Source organism: Tamandua tetradactyla, chromosome 10 (assembly GCF_023851605.1).
Source record: "Tamandua tetradactyla isolate mTamTet1 chromosome 10, mTamTet1.pri, whole genome shotgun sequence".
In the NCBI taxonomy this organism is placed as follows: domain Eukaryota; kingdom Metazoa; phylum Chordata; class Mammalia; order Pilosa; family Myrmecophagidae; genus Tamandua; species Tamandua tetradactyla.
The window spans coordinates 71,363,986-71,377,117 of NC_135336.1; the positions used below are offsets into that span (position 1 = coordinate 71,363,986).

Genomic DNA, 13,132 nt, shown 5'->3' on the forward strand with positions numbered 1-13,132 from the left:
ATATCACCATGGTGGAAATTTCTATAAGTAGAATTGCTGGGTTAAAAAGAATCCATATATTAAAATGTGACACAATGTCTCATGCCCCTTAAAAATGTATTAGAAATAATTCCCACTATAATTGCATGAAAACACCACCCCATTAAAATATTGAGTATGATCAATATTTTAAATCTTTGACATTGAGTGAGATAAAAACTCATTATTTGGGGCGGGCCATGGTGGCTCAGCAGGCAGAATTCTCGCCTGCCTTGCCGGAGACCAAGGCTTGATTCCTGGTGCCTGCCCATGCAAAAACAAAACAAAAAAAAACCTAATTATTTTATTTGCATTTATTTCATTATATATGATTTAGAGAACATTTTTAATATTTTATTGATAATTTACAACTCTTAAAACATAAGTTGTCTTTGGTGGTTTGAAGCTGTATGCACTCAGAAAAAAAAAGTGTTGTTAAATTCAATCCATTCCTGCAGGTGTGAACTTGTAAGTAGAACCATTTGATGAGGTTATTTACTTTAAGAAGGTGCAACCCACATCAGTCAGGGTGGGTGGTCCGTAATTCTATTATTGGAGTCTCTCATAAGAGAATGAAGTTGAGAGAGAGAGAGAATGAAAGAGAGAGAAACACCGCAGGAAACAAGACGCTGAAATGGAACCCAGAAAAACAGTAAGAGATCAGGAGAAGACACCACCACATGCCTTGAATGTGACAGAGGAATCGAGGATCACCAGCACTCAACCCCAGAATGGCCAGTCTTCAGGGAAGAAAGCATTGCCTCGATGATAACTAATTTGGACTTTCTTTTAAGGTCTCAAAACCATGAGTGAATAAATTCTCATTGTTTAGCCTGCACCATTTTATAGCATTTTCTTGAGCAAATAAGGAAACTAAAAGCACTGCTTTTTGTCAGTAATCATGTCTATGGATTAGAGCCAGGTAGAACTTTCCTCGTAAACTGTTTCAAGCTCATAAATGGTAGATCAAAGATTCACACACAATCTTTAATCAGCATACCAATCCACTATAATCTTATTAAGATACAAATATCTGAATCATTTACATATCTAATATGTATTTGATAAAAGATTTGGCCTTGAAAATCATCTAGTAAAAGGTCAAAACTAATAAGTTGATAAAAACATTCTTTCATTAAATTTGTTTCTATGTCATATTTTATGCTCCCAGTTTGCCAATATTCATTTATTACACTAAATTAGAAAAAAGCAATCTATAATACTACTTCACCTCTGGATATCTCCCAAATATTTTATATTAGGTCAAGTATAAATCAAAAGTTTATATATAAAGCTTTTGTCAAATATAAAGCATGCATTGTGAATCTTAAAAATAATCCAGTGTACTGAGCTATTGTGAAAAAGATTACCACAGACCCATTTCACTTGGTATGCTTTACATTTTGAGGACACAATCAAGAGGTATGCTATAGCACCATGAAGATAAATAAAGCTATTCTCATTCGATCAGAAATTCCCATTTTCATAACACCTGTATATAATTTATGTGAGTAAATATTTTTCCCATCACTATTGATTTTTCTTTTTAACTGGTTATCTTTAAGCCCAAAATAATTATTTTCTGATCTAATATCTCTTGCTTCCATGTATGTTTTTATTGTATGCATGTATATTTATATACATATATATTTACATTTATCAAGTATCTGAACCTACTATCTCTTGTGTTTCAGTTTGCTAATGCTGCCTGGATGCAATATACCAGAAAGGGAATGGCTTTTATAAAAGAGATTTACTAAGTTACAAGTTTTTAGTTCTAAGGCCATAAAAACATCCAAAGAAATGTCCTAAGGCATCCAGAGAAGGATACCTTGATTCTGAAGAAAGGCTGAATGACATCTGGGATTTCTCTGTCAGCTGGGAAGGCACATGGCTGGTGTCTGAGGTCCTTGCTCTGAGTTTGTTGCTTTGTGCTTCTGATGCCAGTGGCTTTCTCTCCAAGCATCTCTGGGCCCTCACTTAGCTTCTCTGTATTGGCTCTCTCTGGGTTCTGGCTTGCTTAGCATCTCATGAAAAGGCATATGGTGACATCTGCGGAGGTCTGGTTTCTAACCACTCTCAAAGCATCTGTCGGCACTTCAAGCATTTCTAAATGTCTGTGTCTGAGCTTTCTGCAAAGTGCTTCCCCTTTTACAGGACTCCAGTAAATAATCATGACTCATCTGGAATGACTGGAGTCACACCTCCATCTAATCAAAAGTTCACACCCACAACTGGGTGTGTCACATCTCCATGGAAGCAACCTAATCAAGAGGGCCCACCCTACAATACTGGATCAGAAGTAAAAGAACATACCTGCACCCACAAGATTGGATCTGGATTAAAAGAACATGGCTTTTCTAGGGTATGTAACCATTTCAAACCAGCACGTCAGTGTCTAAGCATTTTTATCTACTCATTTTTTTATCCTCCATATTTTTCATTCCAAAGTGCTTTATATTTTATAATAATAATGATGTCACAAAGGCCATTCTTTTGCTCTTTCAGATTTAGCAAATGATGAGTTCTTTCCAGTACTCAGTAAGTCTTCATGACCCATTGCTTTTCTTTCCTTACTTTCTCTTCTCCTTTAACTTAAAAATTCCCCTTCCTCCCTCTCCTGCCTCATGGTCTCACATCTCTCTCTTTTACTTGTTTCATCACCTTTCCTCCCATTTTCACTCCTGTGTAGTCCAATCTCTCTTATCTGCTATTATTCATTGCACACATTACCACCAGGTTAGTCTATCTTAAAGTTCAATCCATCTTTACTCTTCCGCTCCAGATTTCCTAACCTTAATTTATAAGCAATTATATTATTGAAATCATCTATCAGAACAGGCAGATGTAAACATGTCTACAATCACCAATGGCCACAGTTCAAATATGCCCTTATATTTTGGGCTTCTCATGGGCTTTATATCAGCATTTAAATTTCCCTATTCTCAATCTCATCACAAACTGTCACAATTAGTCTTCCTTACAGCCCAAGTTATAGCCTCCAAGAAACATCCCGGAACTTGTCACCATGAAACATTCACTCATCATTATGGTATGCAAACTCTTCTTTCTCTGAACTCCTCTAGCTCTTATTAGTTTGAACACCCATTTGACTCTTTTCTATATATACTATCCTCTAACTCATACACTGTACATCAAGTGCTATCCAACCTCCAATTTATTGCTTCTTTCTTACTAAGTAATTTATAATTATATTGTAACCATATTCATGATTATGTACCTTAACTCAGACTTTTTACATTTTGTACAAAAACAGAATTTTACTGGATATACTGTTTTATTTAAAATTTTATACATGAAGACTTTTGGATATAGAATTTATGGAGTACTTACAATATTAAGCACTTTAATAAGCCCTATAAATTTAATCATTTAATTCTCATTTATGGTACGCACTATTTTATGACCATTTTGTAGATGAAGGAACTGAGAATCTGAGAGGCTCAATAAATACTTACTCAAGTGTACATACAGTTAGAAAGTTAAAGGGTAAGATTTAAACCAGATATTCTGACTCTAGGGACTACTCTGTTAGCCCCTAGGCTATACACATAATGATCATAATAATTATGATAATAATTTCAATAATATAATTGCTTATAAATATGAGTGAGAGATAACTAGCTTTATTATTTTACTGAATTATTTTTTCTATGCATATGTTTATTAGGAAAATTTGACAGACTATGTACAATTTTGAAGCTTGCTCTTTGGATTTTATAGTTTTTTATCTACATTTTATGGTAACATATGGATATAAAATAAACATTTCTCAATTTTTGGAAATTAAGTGTGTTCAATGATTTGGTGTATGTAAAGTTTTTGGAATGACATCTGGCACATAATGGGTTGCTAAAAAACTATTATTGTGTAACCTAGAAAAGCTGTTTCAATCCTGATCCATTTTATGGAGTCTTTTCTTTTAATCCCTGTTGAGTACTATAAATTGGAAACCTGATCAGATCATCTCCGCAGAGATATGACACACCCAATTGTGGGTATTAACCTTTGATTAGAGGGAGATGTGACTCCACCCATTCCAGGTGGTTCTTGATTAGTTTACTGGAATCCTTTAAAAGGGAAAACATTTTGGAAAAAAAGCTTCAGAACCACAAGAGCCCAGGCAGCTAGAGACCTTTGGAGATAAAGAAGGAATACACCCTTGGGGAAGCATTGTGAAACAAGAAGCCTGGAGAGAAAGCTACCAGATATCACCATGTCCGCCTCATGCTTTTCCAGTTGAGAGAGAAAAACCCTGAACATCACTGGCCTTTCTTGAGTGAAAGTAACCTCTTACTGATGCCTTAATTTGAACATTTTTATAGACTTGCTTTAACTGGGATATTTTCACAGCCTTAGAACTGTAAACTTGCAATTTAATAAATTCCCCCTTTTTAAAGCTGTTCTGTTTCTGGTATGTCATATTCCGGCACCTAACAAACAAAAACACCTGGTATGAACAATACTGCAATGAACACTCTGCTATGTAAATTATTGTTTATATTTCTATATCCTTCAGATAAATTCCTTATAAAGACTTACTATGTCAGTGGGCATGTTATTAAATCTCTTGGTAAGTTTTGCCAAAGTGATCCACAGAAAGATGTACTAAATTACTCTCCCAATAATGAGGGTCAACCACTGGGAAGGGATTATAGTATTTGCCTATTTGATAGTTAAAACAATACTGTATTTATTTTCATTTCAATAATTTCCAGTGTAAAAGAACAGTTTTTACTTATTCATTTTATATTCCTTTTAATATGATTTATCTATCCTGCTCTACTGTGCCTATGTAAATGTTTTATGGTATTGTTTTACCTATTTTGGGTTAATTATCCTCTGCTATATTGATTTTTGTTTTATAATGTATTCTGAATTTAATAAAATATTAGATTTTTTTAAGTATTCAGCTAAGTGTCTTTCAGTCAGGATATCTGAATGTAGCTTATCCTATGGATAGGTTTTATTTACAAAGTTTTATTCTCTCATTTGTTATCCTTTCTTCTGTCATTGGAATCTAGATTGGATAGTTACCTAACGGGCAACAATAGTTGATGCCAGTGGGCTTTAGATAGACTTAGGTTGTTGGTCTTTATCAGCAATTCTCTAAAATTCAGTGTATAATGGAATCACCTGGTGGACTTGCTACACAGCAGATTGTTGGGGTCCATCCCTGAGTTTCTGACTCAGGCCTGGGAGAGGCCCAAGAGTCTCTGTCTCAACATGACGATGATGCTGTTAAGCTCTGGACTCCACTTTGACAATCAGACTATACGATTTCATTTTAAGAAAATAAAGAAGGATTCAAGATGTTCCCCAAATCTGAGTCTCTGTCCAGGTAATTCCTAACATAATTACAGGAACTTCATCTATTTTGTATTTGCTTAGGAGGAAGTAATAAACAATCTAGTGCAAATGCAACTTTTTTTTTCCTGAAGAAGAGGTCCAGTTTTTGGCATTTGCCTTTGTCCTTACCAGTTACACAACATGATGCCCAGTTTTCTGCCATCCCACCACCATTCCCTTATTGTTTCCACACTAAAGCTAGGTCCTGATCAATGGCCAAAAGTATTTTCCAGGAGTCTACCTTCACCCAGAATACTTTCAGCTCTATAACAAGCCAGTATATCATTATGTGGTACTTAGCACACTTTGATTTTTATTGATCATTTCTATGCATATTTTATAACTCTCTTACAAATGCCTAAGTGAGTCTTAATTTCTTTGTTTCTGAAGTATCTTACTCAAAATAGCCTTTTGATGAACATTTATTCAATAAACATTTATTGGACCCACAGGGGATTGGGAAAAAAGAATACATAGCTGACTCAGCAACATTTTCCATATGTATATAAGAGTCAATCACCTAAAACTGGGCCAGAAGTATTTTTCCATGCATAGATCAGAATCTTTACTTTCTCGTTTTCTGTAATAATCCTTGCTTTGAATACATAATCCATAGAAACAGAGGAGATATTCTAAAAGGATTTATTTCAAGATACTAGATTCTATTACGTGCTTAAAGTTTTCTTGGCATGGGCAATTGGGGTTATTTAATTATAAAGTATTTGCTAGTTAATAGAAGAGGTAAAAGATTTATTTTCTAATCTGTAGCAACTTCTTTTGTGAATGCATCATCGGCAAAGCTTAAAAATAGCGCAAGAAAGATTTAATATGTAAGTGTATCCTTGCTGTATTTCCCCATGCTTCAGCCATATCAATTGAAGTTTTCCAAAGTTGATTGAGACAGATTTATGGAACTGTTTTCTACTTGAAACAAATACCTTTGGAGAAGGGGATTTTCCTTAATTTAGCTGGTGAAAATAATATGTGCTACCATAAATTTTCAAAATTATACAACTCTTATTTCCTCTTACACAAAACAATTAAAGTAGTATAGGTTCTATTATTCCATCTTTACAGGTGAGAAAATGAAAGATTAAATGTTCATCCAAAGTTTTGCCACTAGGAACTGAACTAAGATTAGAGCCTGTTTATTTGCTTGTTTGTTACTGTTGTCTACTTCAATTTCTTACTTTGTTCCTTTTTTACTTAAATATTGGTAAAAAGAAATATGCTGAAGTTAAACCACAGTTTTAGACATTTCACATTGGGATGGCAGATCATTACTCTGCTTTGGTGCATGACATGACAATAATTTTTTCTTTTGTTAATTTAGGATCATAAGCCAGTCCACATGATCTGACCAGGAAATTCATAAAAACTCTGTCCTCTACACCACCAAGTTTTATGATTTATCTTGTCATTAATTATTTTGTGCTGATAATCAAATCTAAAATTGCTAAGGGTGTAGGAATGTAGAGCTTGGACCTCCAAAATGAAAGTTTTGCATTTCAAACAGGAATTTTAAATTTATTCCATTAAAAGTGTTTAATTTATAATCAAAGTTGTTTGTAAATTACATTAGAGAATTGGATGATGTTTGGGCCAAAGATTTTTGATTAGCAAGGAATTAAGTTCCCAAAAATAATTGCACATTTAATGAGGTTAATGCCATATTCATAAGAAAAGGAGTAATTTCTAAAGAGTATATTTGGTGAAAGCATGCTGCAATACATAAGGCAGACTTTTAATCTTGAAGTGCTAGAAGAATGATGAAAAGTAAAATTGGCCTTCAGTTTCTTACATTATTATACATGTTTTCTTCCAGATTTGGTATTCCAGCTGAAGAGATTGTGTTTCTTAACCTTGAAAAAAAATAATGCATTTACTCATTTGATTAAAGATTGCACAGCTAATTTAATAAAGACTTTATAGTGTCTTCTAATGTAATAGAAACTCAATTTTCTACTTACAAATAGCTTTAAGATAGAATTTAGAAGAAGCATCCCTCAGAAAATTGTCTTTCCTTCCCCCACAGATGAATCAAATAGACCATATATACGCTTTGGAACATTTCATTTTATCTAGATATCATGCTATTTTGGCACGTCTTCTACATTATTGCAAATGCAGGGATGCAAAACCCTGTCAAGAAAATGCTGGGCATCCATATTTCATATAACTGAAAAATAAACATGAGTTCCAGGTTTTCCCTGAAAATTTGCATTCAACAAATGCTTCTCAACACCTATTATGTGCCAGGAATATTCTTTTGCTTCAAGAATACTATGAATCAAAATAAACTGTTTTCATTCTTACAAACTTTATATTGCACTGGATGTGTTTTTTAAATGTGGAATTATACGTAAGAAAGAAAAGAAATATAAGCCATTTGGGAAATGAATAGCAAGGCTATTTAACCAATAGGAGGTCTTTAAGTCCTTCCTGATAAAGAAGCATTTACCCAAAGACTTGGAGGATGAGTGCAAACCACTTTGCAAAAATTGGGGCAAAGAACAGAGAACAATCTGGCTCTGAGGGGAGATCAGCATAAAGTCTTCAATTTACGACTGTCCTTGATATAGCTGATGGCTAAAGTCAGGGGAATGAAGTCACAGGAATAGAGAAAATTACTTAGGTGAAGTGTGTGGATTAAGCCCTAATGAAGATTCCGTATTTAAGGGCAGAAAAAGGAAGCAGATGAGCATGAAAAGGGGGCGAAGAAAGTTTGGTAAGACAGGGAAAACAAATACTAGAAAACTGTGGGTATTCAGAAGCTGAAAAAAGTGTTTTTAGATGAGGGGTAGAACTAAAATAGTCTTGGAGAGAGAAGTTTCTGTGGAACTCAACAAGGATTTAGGGGCAAGGTGACGGGAACTGGATGAAGGTGTTTGCAGAATAATGTGAGGATAAAAAAATTGAGTTCCAAGAGAAAGAAAGAACTCAAAGTAGGAAATGGGATGGCTTCAGATCCCTCCATTTACTCAGTTTGTCCTTCAGTACCTTGCTTTTTAGGCTCTGGTCTTTTAGTTGTAAAATGTTGAGAAAAGAAGTAGACTTCAAAGTTTATTGTCAAAATTTGTGAGCTAATATAAATAAAATAATAGCATAGCTCATGAACAGAGAAAGCTTCATATACATGCTGGTTGTGAGGCAGGTTAGATAGAGAAGGAGAGAGGGGGAAGTGACCCTAAATCCCAAACCAAAAAGCTCCTTTTGGTGCACACACACCTAGCTCACTGCCCACCCCAGCCCCACTCCTGCACACCTAGCCTTCACTCAGATCAGCACCTGAAAAGAACCAATGAAAAGCACACCTCATCAAGTCTTTATTAGCATAACCAGAGGGTAAAAGGGCCCCTCCAAGTCCTTATAATTCAAGGATCCAGACCTCAGAATGCTTCTTCTCCTTTGGTGAGCACCCAGGCTCATCTTCGTTCGAGCATGTACTTTCCTACGCTTTAAAGTTTGGAGCCGTATACGCTGGTTAGTTTTTAGATTCTTTGGCTGTACGGTCTAGTCCTCTAGTTCTTTCCTGTGGCTGAGTCAAGAACCTTCACAACATCAGCCCCTGATTGAGGTCTCAACGGAGGATTCCTGGAGCTCTCCAGCATCTAGCCCAGAAACCCCAGGACTTTCCAGAATCCTGCCAAGAATCCTGGTAATCTCTGGCCCAAGTTTATTAAACCATTTGGTTGCACACACTGACTAGTCCTTCAATTTTTTCCTGTGACTGAGTGTGCTGGTTTGAAAGGATGTATGAGCCCTAGAAAAGCCATGTTTAAATCAAAATTCCACTTTGTAAAGGTAGAATAATCTCTATTCAATACTGTATGTTTGAATCTGTAATCAGATCATCTCCCTGGAGATGTAACCCAATCAAGAGTAGCTGTTAAACTGGATTAGGGGAGATGTGTCTCCACCCATTTGTGTGGGTCTTGATTGGTTTACTAGAGTCCTATAAAAGAGGAGACATTTTGGAGAATGGGAGATTCAGAGAGAGCAGAGTAGAACAACATAGCCATGAGAAACAGAGAGCCCACAAGCCAGTGTCCTTTGAAGATGAAGAAGGAAAACACCTCCTGGGGAGCTTCATGAAACAGGAAGCCAGGAGAGAAAGCTAGCAGATGACGCCTTGCTCGCCATGTGCCCTTCCAGATGAGAGAGAAGCCCTGACTGTATTCGCCATGTGCCTTCTCACTTGAGAGAGAAACCCAGAACTTCATCGGCCTTCTTGAACCAAGGTATCTATCCCTGGATGCCTTTGACTGGACATTTTTATAGACTTGTTTTCATTGGGACATTTTCTTGGCCTTAGTACTGTAAACTAGCAACTTATTAAATTTTCCTTTTTTAAAAGCCATTCTGTTTTTGGTATATTGCATTCTGGCAGCTAGCAAACTAGAACACTGAGTCAAGAGCACTTGCAGCACTAGCCCTTGGCTGAAGTCTCCATCACACCAAGAGCTCCCAGGGATGTCCAGCATCAGTTGTTACTATTATTCTTATATTGTTATTTAGTTCTTTGGCTGTACAGTCTAGTAATTCATATTATTAAGAAGAGAGAGGGAAGGCAAATGATGTGCTTTCGCTTGGTTTTTAAAATAAGAGGGATTCACACTTGCTTAAAAACTATGGGGGAGGAGGATGGTGTGATGGTGGCTCAGTAGCAGAATTCTCACCTGCCATGCCAGAGAACTGGGTTTGAGTCCCAGTGCCTGTCCATGCTAAAAAATAAATAAATAAATAAATAAATAATAAAGGTAAAAAAGTAGAAGATAATCTAATAAACGTAGACTCGCCTTTGATGCCTATGGCACACAATATAATCCATAAGGTTCATATCAAACCATCAGAGAGCTTGGCTTAAATATAGTACCATTATAATACATGAAAGAAAACAGAGCAAGCAATCTTGATTCCCATATCTGCTATCCTAATTGGCTGTTTCTTTGATCACACATGTTCGTATCATCTTGGTCAGCATTATAAAAAACTCCAGCAACGTATTTCCTGTATATTCAGAAATATCATAGGAAATTCATATTTGAGTAACCTATTGCAGAGATAATTGTTCAATATTCTGGGTATGTCATGGCTCTTTAAAACTTTTTAAATCACCCAACATATTTTAATTAAGTACTTTCTGCATGTGAGGAACACTTCTGGGTGCTGGGGATAATAGAAGTCAGTGATACTAGAAAGCAGTTATGGTGTCCTAAATACTGTTTCATTATATATTCACCTGCAGTCACTGTTAGAAATGGGCAATTTTCTAAAGTAACTTATTAAAATCTCTACCATCTTATTGGTGTTAACTCTAATAATTTATTTAGGAAGGCTAAAAATAAGCTTGCTCTTTAATGCAGGGTGAGTAAGACAATGAAAAATGCTAGATTCTTCCATACATTATAACAATACTATTTCAGCTTGAGCACATTTTTACTCCAAAACAAGTTAGGACGAAGGGATGTGTAACTTGTATAGCAAGAAACACAAAACAAAACAAAGCTATTAAATCTCGGTGTTATTGTCTTGTCGTTTTAGACAAGATTTTACTTATTGTGATTCTCATAGTATATGGCTGTTGTAGGTTGACTCATGGACCCCACAAAAGACATGTTCAATCTTAACCCTTGTTCCTGGGGGTGTGGACCCATTTGTAAATAATGTCTTCAAGTATGTTAAGATGAGTCAGGGTTTGTGCTCATTTGTGAACAGGATCATCAAAGATTTGATTTAGGAGAGGACAAATTGACTCAGGGTGGGCCTTGATCCATATGGTTGAAATCTTGATGAGGAGAGGAAATCTACACAGAGACACAGAAGACTGGGCAGAAGTAGATTCCAGAAGGAGATGTCATGTGATGGAGGAAGAGATGCAAGCCAAGGAACCCCAAGAATTATGGCAAGCTGGCATAACACAACACTGCAGCCTTCAGAGGAAAGCATGGCTGATTGAGACTTTATTTTGGACTTCAAGCTTCCAGAACAGTGAGATAATAAATTCCTGTTGTTTAAGCCAACCCTTGTGTGACATTTATTATGGCTACCCTGGCAACCTGAACTGATGTCTATTATACTTTTTTTTTTAATGAACATATATAACAAGCCAAGAGACACTTAGAATTATTTGAAAAGACAGGTCCTTTAGTCCAAGACAATAAAAAGAAGAAATAACAAACACTTACACACTGCTATTAGTCAAATTAAAATACCTGAACCAAATTCACTCCTGCACAAAGAAAAACTCTGCAAATAACTCAGATTTTTCTCAAAATTGGCACATAGACAGTTCTAAAAAAAGGCCTGGGATAAGAACTATCTCAAGTTGGCAGTGTACACTGGCATGTACCTCATCCTGCTGACAGTCATTTCATTTTGAGATCCTTACAGAAAGGAAAAAAGATACTTTCAAAGGTTCCAAGTTTAAAAAATTATATTGTTAAATTCCTTAAAAGAAGTTAGCTCCTATTTTAGAATAAAGATTTTAGTTCTGCTTTACTCCCTCTTTCCCCCATCTACACAACAAGCAAAATAAAATAATTTTGTAAAAGATGCAGATAAATTCATACACACAACACACATATACACACATCCTCCATAGAAATTGGAGGCATGCAACTGGGTTCCTAAACTCATGTTAATAAGCATTTCACTTATATAAAAGATCTGCAGAGCTCTGAGGTCAAACTAATTGTATATCTGATAATACATAACTCTAAAATTAAAGAAAATAAGAGTATAAAAGTTACTGGATAGTCACCAATACTGATTGGTCTCTTGACCAAGCTGCCATCCTTACTCCTCACGTGCCCCACCTGTACTTTCCCTTGTCCTGATGACCTTGAAACTTATCTTGCAGCCATGGGATTGCAGAGAAAAACAACTCAGACTGCAGGGGAGAAAGAGGGAAAAGACAATATTAGACACTAACTGTTCTAAATATCAATCTTGGCCCCGACCTCCCTCACCTGCCTGGTAACCCAGGCACCTGAGAGACTCTTAATTAGCTGGTTCCTTAACTCCCTCTTCTTTCCTCACGGCCCTTACAGACTCCAGGTGTCTTAATGACTTTAAGGAAAACATTCAGAACTAGTTGGCCCCCAGTAAATATCTCTGCCAATTTGATGGAACCAAACCATTCTAATTGTAACCTCAGTAAATCACTCACCTGGCCCAGTGATCAAGTCCCCTTACTATTATGCAGTGCTTTTCCTCCAAACCACTCCAAGCCCTTAAAAAGTTTACTGTCCTCTGTTTCATTAGGGTTGTGTTTTACTCTTTTTCCCCTGCTATATGGCTGCCCTTGAATAAAGTCATCCTTGCCTGTTTAACATTGTCTGGTGCATTTTATTTTTACAACAGGAATATGTGGATACCTGTACTTATTCCTCTACTACATAACGTGTGGAGTTGAAAATATGATTTCCTAAAGTTGTTTTTATTATTTAGGGGATTGAGGTTGGTAGGAAGTGAGTTCTAACATTTGAGTCCCCATTATATGTCAAGCATCATGCTTTGCATTTTCAGAAATTATTTCATTTAAACAATACTACAACACTATGAGATTGATGTTTCTATCTCTATTTTTTACATGAGAAAACCAAGGAGCTAAGACTGTACCTCACTTACATTATGTTGATAGTGGTTGAGGTATGATTCAGATTCAGACAGGTCATCTACACAGATTGCGTGCTGCTGCCATTATACAACATCTTCCCCACTACAAATAAATCAATACTGA

At 36.0% G+C, this 13,132-nt stretch overlaps 1 long non-coding RNA gene across 2 annotated transcripts in view; it reads right to left on the reverse strand.

Moving 5' to 3' along the window:
• LOC143648527 (uncharacterized) overlaps window positions 1–13,132 on the reverse strand; it is a 225,808-nt gene that overhangs the window by 156,886 nt on the left and 55,790 nt on the right. The window contains exons 3-4 of one of the 2 annotated variants that reach the window (XR_013158606.1): window positions 12,152–12,280; window positions 7,106–7,250 (exon numbers count right to left, since the gene is read on the reverse strand). The exons of the other annotated variant lie outside the window; for it this stretch is intronic. This is a non-coding gene — a long non-coding RNA (uncharacterized LOC143648527). Of the gene's footprint in view, window positions 1–7,105; window positions 7,251–12,151; window positions 12,281–13,132 lie in introns of those variants that run through there. 2 annotated transcript variants of the gene reach the window in all.